The sequence below is a fragment of the Halichoeres trimaculatus genome, unplaced genomic scaffold (genome assembly GCF_033239565.1).
Source record: "Halichoeres trimaculatus isolate MK-OKI-2021-1 unplaced genomic scaffold, fHalTri1.1 fHalTri1_scaffold_7, whole genome shotgun sequence".
Taxonomy (NCBI): Eukaryota; Metazoa; Chordata; class Actinopteri; order Labriformes; family Labridae; genus Halichoeres; species Halichoeres trimaculatus.
This window is the reverse complement of record NW_027437185.1, coordinates 25,560,823-25,573,136: the sequence shown is the minus strand read 5'-3', so window position 1 is coordinate 25,573,136 and position 12,314 is coordinate 25,560,823. Positions and strand designations below refer to the sequence as shown.

The 12,314-nt window shown below is 41.9% G+C and overlaps 1 protein-coding gene across 5 annotated transcripts in view; it reads right to left on the bottom strand.

Annotated features, from left to right (window-relative positions):
- Nucleotides 1-11,832, bottom strand: part of LOC141793369 (teneurin-3) — a 177,423-nt gene extending 165,591 nt beyond the window's left edge. For all 5 annotated transcript variants that reach the window (XM_074674011.1, XM_074674012.1, XM_074674013.1 and 2 more), the window contains exon 1: nt 10,983-11,832. The gene's annotated coding sequence lies outside the window, so the exon portion shown is untranslated. The remainder of the gene's footprint in view (nt 1-10,982) is intronic.
- Nucleotides 11,833-12,314: the final 482 nt, after the last annotated feature.

Here is a 12,314-nt window from a genome sequence, read left to right as displayed (position 1 = left end):
CAGTGAGTTCTATACTTAATCTAAGTTCTGGTTGAGCTTTCGGTATCCTTGACTTCTACATTCCTCTTTACCTTTGATCAGGCAGTCGAATAAGGACAGCCGCTCACCCGTGACCGCTCGCTGGAACAGTCGACACTGCAAAATTAGTGTCACAGAGAATTCCTCTGCCGAGCCACTGAGGCACGGACAAAGACAGTTCATGATCTACACCGGGCAGCTCCACACACGTCCTAACGACTCCCATGCCAGGAGAGAACGGTCCCCCTGACACTTGGTACTGTCCTACACCCCTGCACTTCTCTGAAGCATGAACTATAAACCATCTGTATAATACGGCGTGAAGAAATGCGTCCGAGCCAATTGGCTCTTCAGGGCGGTTGGAGAGCTTTCAAGGATCGAAGTGAGATTTTCTTGTTTCATGTCTGACACACAGTTGTTCTTCAAAGGTGAGAGGCGCTGTGTTTTATGCTTCTGTCAAGGGATTCAGAAGGGACGACCAAAAAGAAGGGAGCAACATTTGAAAGATCTCCTGGAACCAACAAGTTGTTTAATGCATAATTGATTGGGAAAGTAAATGCCAGTTTTATATTATTCATCTGAAGCTTGAAGGGGATACTTTTGATGCTGTAAGCAAAGATGGCTGACAGCAAGAGCAACTTTATAGAAAGTAAAGATGAGTTCTTTACCAGTTTGTTTCATTCTCAAATCGCATTATCAGTTTAAATTTGTTTTTTAACATTAATATAATTCAAAGAACATCAATTCATTTTTTTCTAATTGAAAGGACTTTGGGCTTAAAGATCTTGGGATGAATATTTTTATTTTTCACTGTTTTGCCATAATTATGATGAGTTAAGGAAGTAACAACTCCAATTTGATGTTTTGCAGTTGCACAGCCTCAAAATACTAAATATTTTGAATGATGGCTAATTGTAGTAAATACAGATCTCAGCTTTTCTTTCTGTGTCATGAAATGAGTGGCACAATATCAAGATTTAATTCAACAAACTGGATATTTTCAAGTAATCTGAATTCCTAATGAAATCAGAGATTTTCAGTGTTTTAATCAGCTTCAGCAGGGCTGTGTGGGTGTGGTTATCTCAGATTCTATTCACACAAACCAAAGAGCCCACCAACCCTCAGCAGATTAGGGCTCAACTGTTGCTGAGTCCTGATTGGTCTACATAAGCACATGACATCACTGTCTCTCCAACAGGGCTACACCCACTTTTATCAAAACAGGAGCAAGGATGAATAAATCAAACTGCTTATACAGTCAACTGCTGCTGCATCATGATTGGTCGATCAAATGCACAACATTAGTATTTTCAGTGCATGACCACGCCCACTTCTGTCTAAATAGAAGAAAAGACAGAACTAAATAGCTGAGTGAGGTAGGAAATAGCAAAATAGAAACTGACAGACAAATTTCAAGATAAGAATGTGACTAAAGAGGTTTTTTTAATCATTTTTGGGGCAACATTTGCAAATTCAAGCCACTAATCTGTCAGAATAACTTTATTATCATGAGATGAGGTGCCCATTTCTTAATGCCTGTTTAAAATAACACAAAAATTCAAGATATAATCTAAACAACAGGCAACTGTGACACCTTTTATTGTTCTCGGGCATTCTCTTTAAGGTTTCTGTTAATAATTTGTTTAAAAAAACCTGATTCTCTTCTTCATGCACTTTGTTGGAAAACTAACTTAATAAACAAATACAATAAGGTGTCCAACTCTCCTGACTTCAGCACACAGGCAGTTTGCAGAACTCGACTGGCCACTGCTGACCAGAATGCTGAACTTGCATGTCCTCACTAAGCCTTTGTTCGGTAATTATATTTCCACGGGGGCCGCTGAACGAGGCGGCTCAGATCTCCCTGTCGGTGACCTCTGTAAATAACGGTAATAAAGAGCGCACTTGTCGTGGGCCGGTGTGTCCCTCCAAGACAATCCACCTGTCACCAAGTGGCCGCCCCCCCCTCCTCACTCCACCTCTTCCTCATCCTGTTGTTGGCCATTTTCCGGAGCACGGATCAGACGCCTCTCAGCCATGGGGAGCGGTGAGAGTGGTTGATGGAGCTGGTAGAGATCACGGCTGCTTTCCTTTAACACAGCCAGCACCTCCAACAATAGCCGCCTCTGACAGCTTTGCATAATTCATATTGTCGGGTCTCTCTGGCTTTTCCTCCTTGACGCTCCTCTCTCCCTCTCCTCTCCTCTTTCAGTTCGTCTTTTTTCTTCTTTTTTCTCTCGTGCCTCCTGGTGCTTGGAGAGGGGGAGTGGGAGAAGCAGGGCAGTGTTCCATCAGATGCTGCCTGTTTCCCCCTGACACCAGTGATTTTTTGGAGACACACAAATGTTTGTCTGAGCATGTTGCCCAGACCCTGTGAATCCTGGATGCCATGTGAACCAGATTGTGTTGGTTCTTTATTGAGGCTCAAAGCTTTAATCTCCTCACTGCAACATCAAGTGTGGAACTATTACCAAAAAATATAGAAAAATCAGAGTCGAAATGATCGACCTTTGGTTAGCCAAGCTTTAAATATGAGATTGATGTTTTTAACATGATCTCATTTGGGCTCCTGATGTGAGGGGTTTTAAGCTAGCTGTTGAGTGTATTGTGAGCACAGTGTCACTGTAACTCCTCTACTATCTGCTGAAACTAGAAGTGGATCCATTTCCTTTGTAGTCATTAACTGTTTTAATAATCAAACATTTAAAAAGAGTTGTTGCGCATCACTCTGCATCAAAACATCAACCAACTCTGTGACAAGGTTACGCTAATGTCAACACAGTAGAGTCCTGGGTTTAAGAATATCTTGTGCAGTAAACACACACACACTGTCTTTGAAAAACCGAATTGATTTTCCATTCTACAGGTAAAGGACGAGAATGTGAGTAGTGTTGAGTTGAATCATGTGCAGGACAAGTCATTCAAGTCTCATAAAGAAGCAACAAGATAGTTGCCAGAGAGCCCAGAGTGCTGCAAACAGCAGTGACCCAGGTGAAGCTCACACTTGCTGTGCAGACTGAGGGGGTGTCACTTCATCCCAACAGCCAAGGCTTGATTTCAAACCACCACCTCCACAGTCTGAGACTGATTATATGTTGGTGGAAAAAGACTTCTTTCTAAATGCTGAGTCTGCAAAATACAGAGATGAGAAGCAGCAAACATTAATTAGAGGAATGCAAAAAAAGTTACTTTTCCAAATCCAAATGATAACTTTTCTAATACAGTTATCACTGCAGATACTTTTGAGAGTAGTAGATAGTAACGTGAACCAGTTACCGTTTATAAAACAGGCAAAAGTTAAATATTATGGATGTGAAAACGACATAAAACATTAATCAACCAAAGATTTCCTTTTAATTTTTTATGTCTGAAACTGCTGCCAAGGTGTTAGAGAAGATCATTACTAACAAGCTGCAGAATCTTTTTTTTTTTTTTTTAATTTTTCAATGATTTTTGGATAGAGACACAAGTGACCTTTGCTTTTGTACTAGTATGAAGAATAATACTTCAAAAAGATAATAATACAGGCTTTGACAGTGGAGGTAAATTGGATGAAGTTTTTCACAAGAGCTCGATGATATTTATTCATGACACAAAGACTAAAAGCTGAAGTCTTCGTTCCTTTTGCAAAACTGAGGCTTCCAGTGTTGGCATGTTGGGGTTGAATCTTTATTGTTGATGCAATAACATAACTTTGCATGTCACAGAGAATAAATAAATAACATTACAATGAAGGAACAAACAGGAAGCTAGAAATGGCTGCAGGAGATAGTTTTTAATATCCTTTATCTTTTAATATTTCTGCATTGGAGTGATCTCAGTTCGAGCCTTTCTCTTCTCACAGCTGGATGCTAAGGCTTTGTTCCTTTATGATGCGTGGCTGTCAAAGACATGGACACAATGTCTATGACGTCCACACTGCTTTCTGAAGAGGCGCTTTCATTGAGATGCTGACTCAACCTAATGCAACCACCCTAAATACTGGTAACAATGCGGAGCTAGGGCTGGGACTGAAGTCCTCCCTTGCATGAAGTGTCCAACTCAGATGCATCCCTTTTCATGCATTCAACTCTGAGCTTTTATAATATCTTGACAGATGTGTAAAAGTAATAAATTACAAAGGTGAATTTGAGCCTTTTGGTAAACAACAAAAGCACAAGTCTCAGGTCCTGGAAAATAAATGCAGGATGACTACATGAAGTTAGAAGTTAAAAAAGTTTCAACTTGGTTAAAATGCATGGCACGGTTGTTGACTGCATAATCCTGATGCAGAATACTTAAAATGATGCATTTATATCTTCAGCATAATATACTAAGCCAACGTTAATTTAAAGTTGCACAGATATGGCAAAAGAAATTTGATGCTCACCAATGATACACTAAAATGGCAGAAAATGCAAAATGAATAAATAAATAAATAAAAATAATAATAAAAGTCCTGGGTAAAAAAAAACAAAACAAAACACAAAAATCAGATGGCATTACTAGCAATTAAATGCCAGCGGCAGCGGTATCTCTAGCACACTCGGTGACAAAGGAGCTTACAGCACCAAGCAAAACTCTCAGGACTGATGATGAAATCCTGCTCCATCTGAAGTCTGTGGTCTTTGTGTACGATGCAGAATATTCACAAGTGGAGTAAAGTGATGCAAATCTCTGATACAGCTACTTCAGATTATTCCACGCACACAAAGCTTAGAGCTTCATGATCCCTCATAGTTTCAGCACATTTAGTCGACAAACAAAGCAGCCAAGATGATAAAAACAAAACACTAACAAAACAAGGACCTAAAAGGAACTGAACTTGTTCTGTTTTGTTTTCTTGCACCCCTTTTGTTTATTGCCAGTAAAAAGCAGCGGTCAACGTCTAATACAGACCTTTTTTTTTTTTTCGTCTGCGTCTTTGTCAGAGGAAATTAAATAATGAAAAAAGGCATCTGCCAGTGCAAGGATACAACATAATAAGCTGAGCACGGATGTTTACAAATCCCTAAAATAACCCTTCACCAGAGACAGTAAGAGTTATGTATTCATTGAATCTTTAGTGGGGAAACCGCCAGCACAGCCAAATTCATTTTTTTTAAATGTAATTGCTAGGTGTGTGGACAATTGGAATAAAAAAATGCAGGGTTTTGTGAGGTTCCTTCTGCAGTATCTTCCCCCATCTGGAATGGTAATAGCAGGTTATTCAGTGCATTCATACAAACAGGCGCAGCGTTTATCTGTATCCAAGGCTACTAGTATTGAACCAGGCTCTTATCAAAACAGGCGCTCCCTTCCATATCACACACCCAATTACACCAGACGGTCTTAATTCAATGGGCCACAGTTTGCTATTTCCCCAAATTGGTATCTCAGCAGTGTTATTTCACACAGGGGGATCAAAAGGAAGTAACAACGTTCATGTACATTTGCTTAATTGAGAATCTTGCAAGGCGGTGTCAACAATTGTCATCTAACGTCTGCTCTTCATGAATTGACTCCACGGTGTGCATAAAATAAAATCAACTGCACAGACCTGTAGCAATTTACAGACAAATCCATGATCGACCCATTGTTAGGGGATAAATTAAACCGTGGCAATACCGCGACTGCATTGTAATGAAGCTACAGAGCAATAACAACACCACTGAGGGTGATTGGAGGAATGAAATTCCCGTCATATCTGCCCACAAAACATCTGGTAAACAAATGAAAATATCCCCCCCGAACTGAAGGAATTATTTCAGGTATCTTATTGTTTTTGGATCAACAATAGAGGCTTTCTAATTACAAGCTCCCAATCAAATATCCAGTCCAGCTCGACGGTCTAATCTGGACATCTGGAGATGCTATTGTAGCACTTCTGTAGCCTGTTAACAGCACCAGACCTGGCATCCAGATAAATTCCAAGTGCAGACATTGGGTATCATTCAAATGCATCTCACAAGGTGGAACAACAAACAAACACTCTCATTTTAGTGTGAGCATTGAGAGATGGGATATACTCAGCAATCATACAGCAGTGGCTGGCTGCTATACTGTAGTGGGAATGCAACTCTACAACAACACTGTGACTGCTGGGAAATATCAAATGAAGCCAAATGGGGAATTCTAGCTGCTGTTGCATTTGTGCATTTATGTAATCATTACAAAGGGAATCAACACACGCACCTCAGTAATATGTAATTAGAAGAAGTACAAATTGCTTGCACACAATGAAGGTAATTTTGCACTTAACAGAGAATAATATATCCAGTGTGTTTTCTCTTTAGGCATATGGAGCCACATAAAAAGAACTCTTTCCATAAAGAAACTGGAGGGTTTTATTCTCCAGTTGTCAGCGTTTTAAGGAGTATGTAGGTCATGATGGCACACTATCAGAATACTGAGAGACTGCAGGCCTTATTAAAGAAACATCAATCTGAAAATTCACCAACATCACACTGGTCTCTCTACTTCCAGGGGTGAAACTCCAAGAGTCGGCCCTGTAGCGAATGGCTGAGACTGGCTTCCGAATGCACATGGCTCTCGGCTGGAAGGGAAAGATTGCTGACCTGTACACCATTACACTGACTCCAAGGAGCCTGTTTTACACTCTTCAATGGTCTGGTGTTCAGTTTTTTTCCTTTTCCTCACCCTGCTGACAATGAAAAGACACAGAGGTAGCTTGTTGCTGAGGGGTTGCCCACATGAACCAGCACCTCCGCCTTGTCCTCTCCATCCCTCTCCTTCACCACCACTCTCACAGAGGTCGTGTCAACAGAATTATTGAGGTTCTAAGTTGCTCCATCGACAGGCATAACTGGCGCCTAACTTCCCACTGGGCTGTCCAGGGGCCACAAAAGACCAGACCTGAGAGCCCTTGGCAGGCTCAAGCTATTCTAAGAATCCTCCTCCAGGGTTGAAATATTGCTTTGTGCAAAATAGCAGAAGAAATCCGTCCCAAGGATTTGGTGAATCAAGAAACCATGGAGTTTAAAAAATGTATTTTCAAGCAGTTAAAGACGTTCTTTTATATTTTAATATGAGTAAGACAAAGAATAATCAAAGTTTCAAAGGCAAAAAGGTTTTCATGTAGTGGTGTTTCTTTGTAAAGCTCTTTAAATATGTAAGGTTTCCTGTCTTTGAATATAATGCCAGTATTTCACTGCATCCAGACGAGGCGCAGGTATTCATCCACCCAGGGCAATTTTCACAAGCAGAGAGCACAATGCATTTCTATTTTGTCCTCCCTGTGACAGAACTAAGCACATTTCTGTTCGAAGCTCTCCCCGCCAGGCTCAGCAGCACTGCGCACTCAGAGGGAGAGTTGTACGGTTACAAAGTGAGGCCCACTCCTCAATCTTGCCACTTGGTCTTGACCCAGAAAGTCCAGCAGAGCACGCTGGGCCATAAATGTTAATCTGGAGGTTACAACAGTGTGAAGCGGTGCCGCTCCCACAGCCGGACCAGCAGGACGGCATCCTGTGGCTGCTCGCAGGTGGCTTTCATCTCAGCCGGCTTTGGCCAGCGGTGAATGTTCGAAAGCAATCCATGAGCTGCCACGCTTTAAAATTTCTTTATTTGAGTAACACAAACAAGGCTAAAGAAAAAGCTTCCAGTCCTTCAAAAACAATTACCACCTCGGCTGTTGTGTCCATGAACACCTACGCACGGCACATCACGGCGATGCACTTTGCAAAAACATATGTGCACTATAGGATGCAGCAGTGATTTTCAGTTTTACACATGTCCAGTCATACAGGGAGTACACAGTAGCTATAGGGCGAGTGTAGTAGTTGTGCCCTTGAAGACGCTCTGCTCTCCTTTCCAATCAAAATGCAATGGCAGGTATCACATTATACTGAACAGACACTCAAGATGGAAATCACTATGTAAATTTATCTTTAAGTTAATACGAAAGTCTATTTATATTCTTAGCCCTTACTCAAGTTGGTTGAAGCATGCATATATTGATTTAATAAATGTACAAATTTAATAAAAGAATGTTTACGACTCTAAGGAAACAATATAAATCTACTATATATGAGCACTTTAAAAACACCGTTAGGACTTCAGAGACAGAATAAAGCAAACAGTCCCAACTGCCTGCATCCATATAACATGATTTTTTTTCTCCTCTTGTGCAGCATACAATGTAGTTAAGGACCACAGTGGTAATGCATCAAGTGCTGTCACTAAATATCCCTACTCTAAGCACATTTCAAGAGCGTGCAATCCCCTCCCCCTAAAAATCAGAGGGTGACTTTCAGCAATTATTTGGCAACTTGCAGGAAAAACATGGTTTTTTTCCACTTTCGCAGGTTAAACTTTGCCGCAAGTGTCACATCCCCTGTGCCAAACACAAATAATCCTCTGACTTCGGGTCATTAACAGCAAATATGTGTGAATGTGTACACTGATGGAGGTTTCACCATCATGGAAGCCTGGTTTCTTTACTCCTGAGCTCCTAAATGCATCGTGGCATGCTTTACTTTCACGCCAACTATTTATCATTGTGTCTGGCTGCTCTCATGGGAGGAGAGGGAAAATGCACTGAGAGAGAAAACAGGTGAGAGAATGCAGGAGACAATAGCCACGCAGGCAGGCAGGCAGGCTGTGTGTGTTAATAGTAACAGATTAGAGGGCAGCAATTATGTAAAGTAAATATGACATGGAGCCGATCCGTCGAGCCCAGGGAACTGTGGGTAGTTTGTCAGGCTGCATTAACCTTCACATGTTTGCTCTGATGTGTTGGAACAGGCGACTGGGCCGTGCTGTTTGCCATATCAAATGTTTTAATTCATAAGGTCATCTTAGAGCCACTGTCGGCATCAACAAGTAATAAGTTGAGATATTACAGAAGCAGCACGAGCATCAACTCCTCCTCCGTATCGCTCACACATCTTCGGGGAGTCATTTTTTGCAGAGGGAGACGAGTCATCTTGATTGCCCCTTAACAATCTATAAAACAGTTTAGGGCCCAGCATTATCCCTAAAGGAGGCAGTTCTCATCACACAGAATATTAAATTCTCCACAGGAATAATGAAAGGGGAAATTACTTAAGGATAGGAACATGGAGTGGCAGTGTTGTGTATACACATCTTGTGATATTCCTAAATTAATTAGATGATTTTGAGCAGCAAGCATGCAAAAAAAGAGAAAAAAATAAGATTTTCATGGCCAGAAATTGTATCACCTGCTTTGATTCGTGGGATTAGAGAGCAATGAAGTTTGAAGCAGAGGCATTAGACTAAAGCCTCAATAAGGGGTCACAGCAGCATGCTTAAATGTCTCAATGCTCCGTGTGCAATCATCTGCTACATTATGGCACCATGTGTACTGCTGCTGCTCACTGAGGAGCTGTGTCAAATGTGTCAAACCCTGGAAAAACTGCTCTCACTCTAGGTTTGCTTCTGAAGTGTAAATACAGGAAACTTTCTCAAGACTGTGGAAGGACTCAGAGTGCAGGAGCCATAAATGGTGACAGAAATCTATCCCAGAGTCAGTGCTTGTTTTCATTAGTGCATTAGAAAGAGGATTATACAAGCTGTGCTAATGCTATGGTGCCCCGCTACAAAACCACATGTTCAATATCACCCAATAAGTGTCACTGTACTGCCACTACAAGCTACAAAAGCAAAAAAAGGCTGTTTTTTTGTGCTTGTTTGAAGCTGTTCTTCTGCTCTTACGCGACCCACAACAAGCCCTTCAGCGCGCATCAGTCACCACTGAGGCCTTAAAGCATTCAAGATCTGTTTTACTCCACTCTTCCAGCCCCTGTCAGAGAGGGAATATGCATGAAACAGAAGACAGCCTCAGCTGCAGCAGTTCCTCAACAGCACTCCAGACAATAGCCATAAATCAGTTTAGCTGGACAGATACACTTGTCCTTCAGGGCTATCATGTGGACACAGATGCGTGTGTTTGCAGATTGCGTTCAAAGCCTGATCCATGGCACGGTTAAAATCAGATCAACAATTTTCAGTGTGTGGCTCACAGAAAGCAGCGCTGAGACAAGGCTCTGTGTTATAGAGCTGAGATGCTATAAAAAGGAGGAAATGAACCCAGCTGAAAAGAACCATTGTGTTTAATTAACACCACTTCCTGAAGCTCCTACTTCTCGCAAACGGCAGAAGCAAATGAGTCAGGAAACCAAAAAGTTGTGCACATGTCCAACCCAAGAGCCTTTATACACCTGTGAGGAGATAACCTTTCAGCGGGCCTCCATCTAATTCTTTCTGCTGAAATTACTCCACCACCTGAGGCTGAGAGCACACATTTGGTCCATTTTAGCGAGGCAGTGTGTAAGCTCATCGACACTTGAGTTATTAGTGGATTGAGCGGTTTATCTCTGCAGGTGATTTGCACCCTGGTGAGCCTTTCAGGGCTTTAATATTACACTGTATGTGCAGATAAATTCACTTCTTGGAGAAAAGCCATGGCACCTTTTCACTCCCCTGGTCAGATATCTTGAGGATAGTGAGGTGAGAGGTGATGCAGACTGGGAGGAAGATAATACTCTCATTGTCATCACTGTGAGGGAAAATGAGTTCAGTGGATGCTCAAAGCAGAAAATGATTCAAGTATTTTTTTTAACCATGTGACATTTCCAAAGATCATGCAAATCATAATTGGTTGACTTTTACAAACTGAATCTTTTGAAGGTTGAACTTTATTCTGTGAACAGGCTGTAGCTGAGAAGAAAAACCATCCATCTTGCTCAACATTTACACTCATTAGCGATGTAATTCTGCTTAAAAAAATCCACAGGGTATGAATTCAAGTGTGATCTCATTCATTTTATAGAGACACTGAAGGGAAAAGGGGGCAGGTTTCGACAGAACATCTTGTCAGGGGACTTGGGTTATTGCAACAGAGCGTACAGACCAATTTAGACCCCATTATTGTACAAGGACCACCGCTTCTGCCATTTATTTAAATCAGGCGGGTGACATTCGCTTAGATGAAAGAAAAGGAGTAAAACAGTAGCAGCACTGACCTGCATGTAGATTTAGGAAGCCTGTCCAAGGCGAGAGGCGCATAAACTTCCAGCGGTGCGCTTGTAGTCCAAACTTGCAGGCTACAGCGCGCGTGGCGGTGTCTTTTCTTACAATCGCAGCGCGTGTGCAATTTGGCACAGTTGAAAATCTTCACAGAGGTCTCCACTGACAGCTTTTTCGGCTCGTTACCACCGTTTTCACTTGGGGTAGTAGACCTGTACGTGGATGTTGTGCCGCGTGAGGAGCAGCAGCAGAGAGTGCTCCAGCTGGCAGCTCCGTGAGAAACGTGTTTCTGCTCACAGATCGTCCCACAGTCCTTCCCAGCAGATACTTCCAACAATGCAGTTGTCCCCCTCGAAAGAGGTGAAACACTCGTACGGTTCCTGTTGCCCAGCAGCAGAGCAGGATGTTAGAAACACGCACAAAAAGTGTCTCGGTAAAGGCTGCGGAGGCTCAGCAGCCGCTCAGCTGCTCTATTGTCCGCTGCACTTGTCAGCTGATAAACTGCGCATCCCGTCGCTTTTCCTTCCGCGTCGCATCTGCTCTGCCTATCAGCTCCTGTGTACTGCTGGAGGCCGGGGAGGAAAAAAAGGAGGGTCAACTGTGACCTCCAATAACAAGCAAACAGCTGCACGTGTCAACAAAATTGGTTCAATTGATAGAAACAAACATAAAAGACCCCTATAGTTCACCACCAGCTGCCTGCAAACAACTTAAAGTTAATCATAAGCTGTGAAGATACCTCAATAAATCACCGGGAAACAAAAAAGACGGATTCAAGTAAAGTGCAGCTTCCTCTTGTGGTGTCCTCAGTTTGTTCTCAGCGTGCTCATTAACGCTCACCTACAGTCACACGCGCTGCCACATAATTGGCCACCTCTGAAATCTCAAGTTTCTCACTTTCACTGTGACTACAAGAAGGAAAGAAGGAAATAACGGGGGGTAAAAGAAGGCTGATGTAAATAAATGTGTTATTTCTCACAGCAGCTAAGAGTTATCCGGGCTGTTAATTAAACTGTGAATGAACAAGAAACGACTTTAAAGCATGCTTACATACTGAGTGAAGGTTGATGCACATTCTTCCGCTCCATACAGCAGCTGCTCTGTAAGTGAGCAATGTGTCATTATGCAGTTTCTGTTCTTGCAGCCATGAACCATTTAGAAATGTTAGTCTCATGCATTTTATTTTTGTTGTTATAATTATTATTAGCAGTATTGTTAAAAACCTTCCTCCCAAGGAAGCACAGGCGTAAATTAGCATCAGTGCTAACTTTTGCTCAGCAATTCTGTGTTGTGCATGCTGCCTTTAAAATAATAATAATAAAAGAACA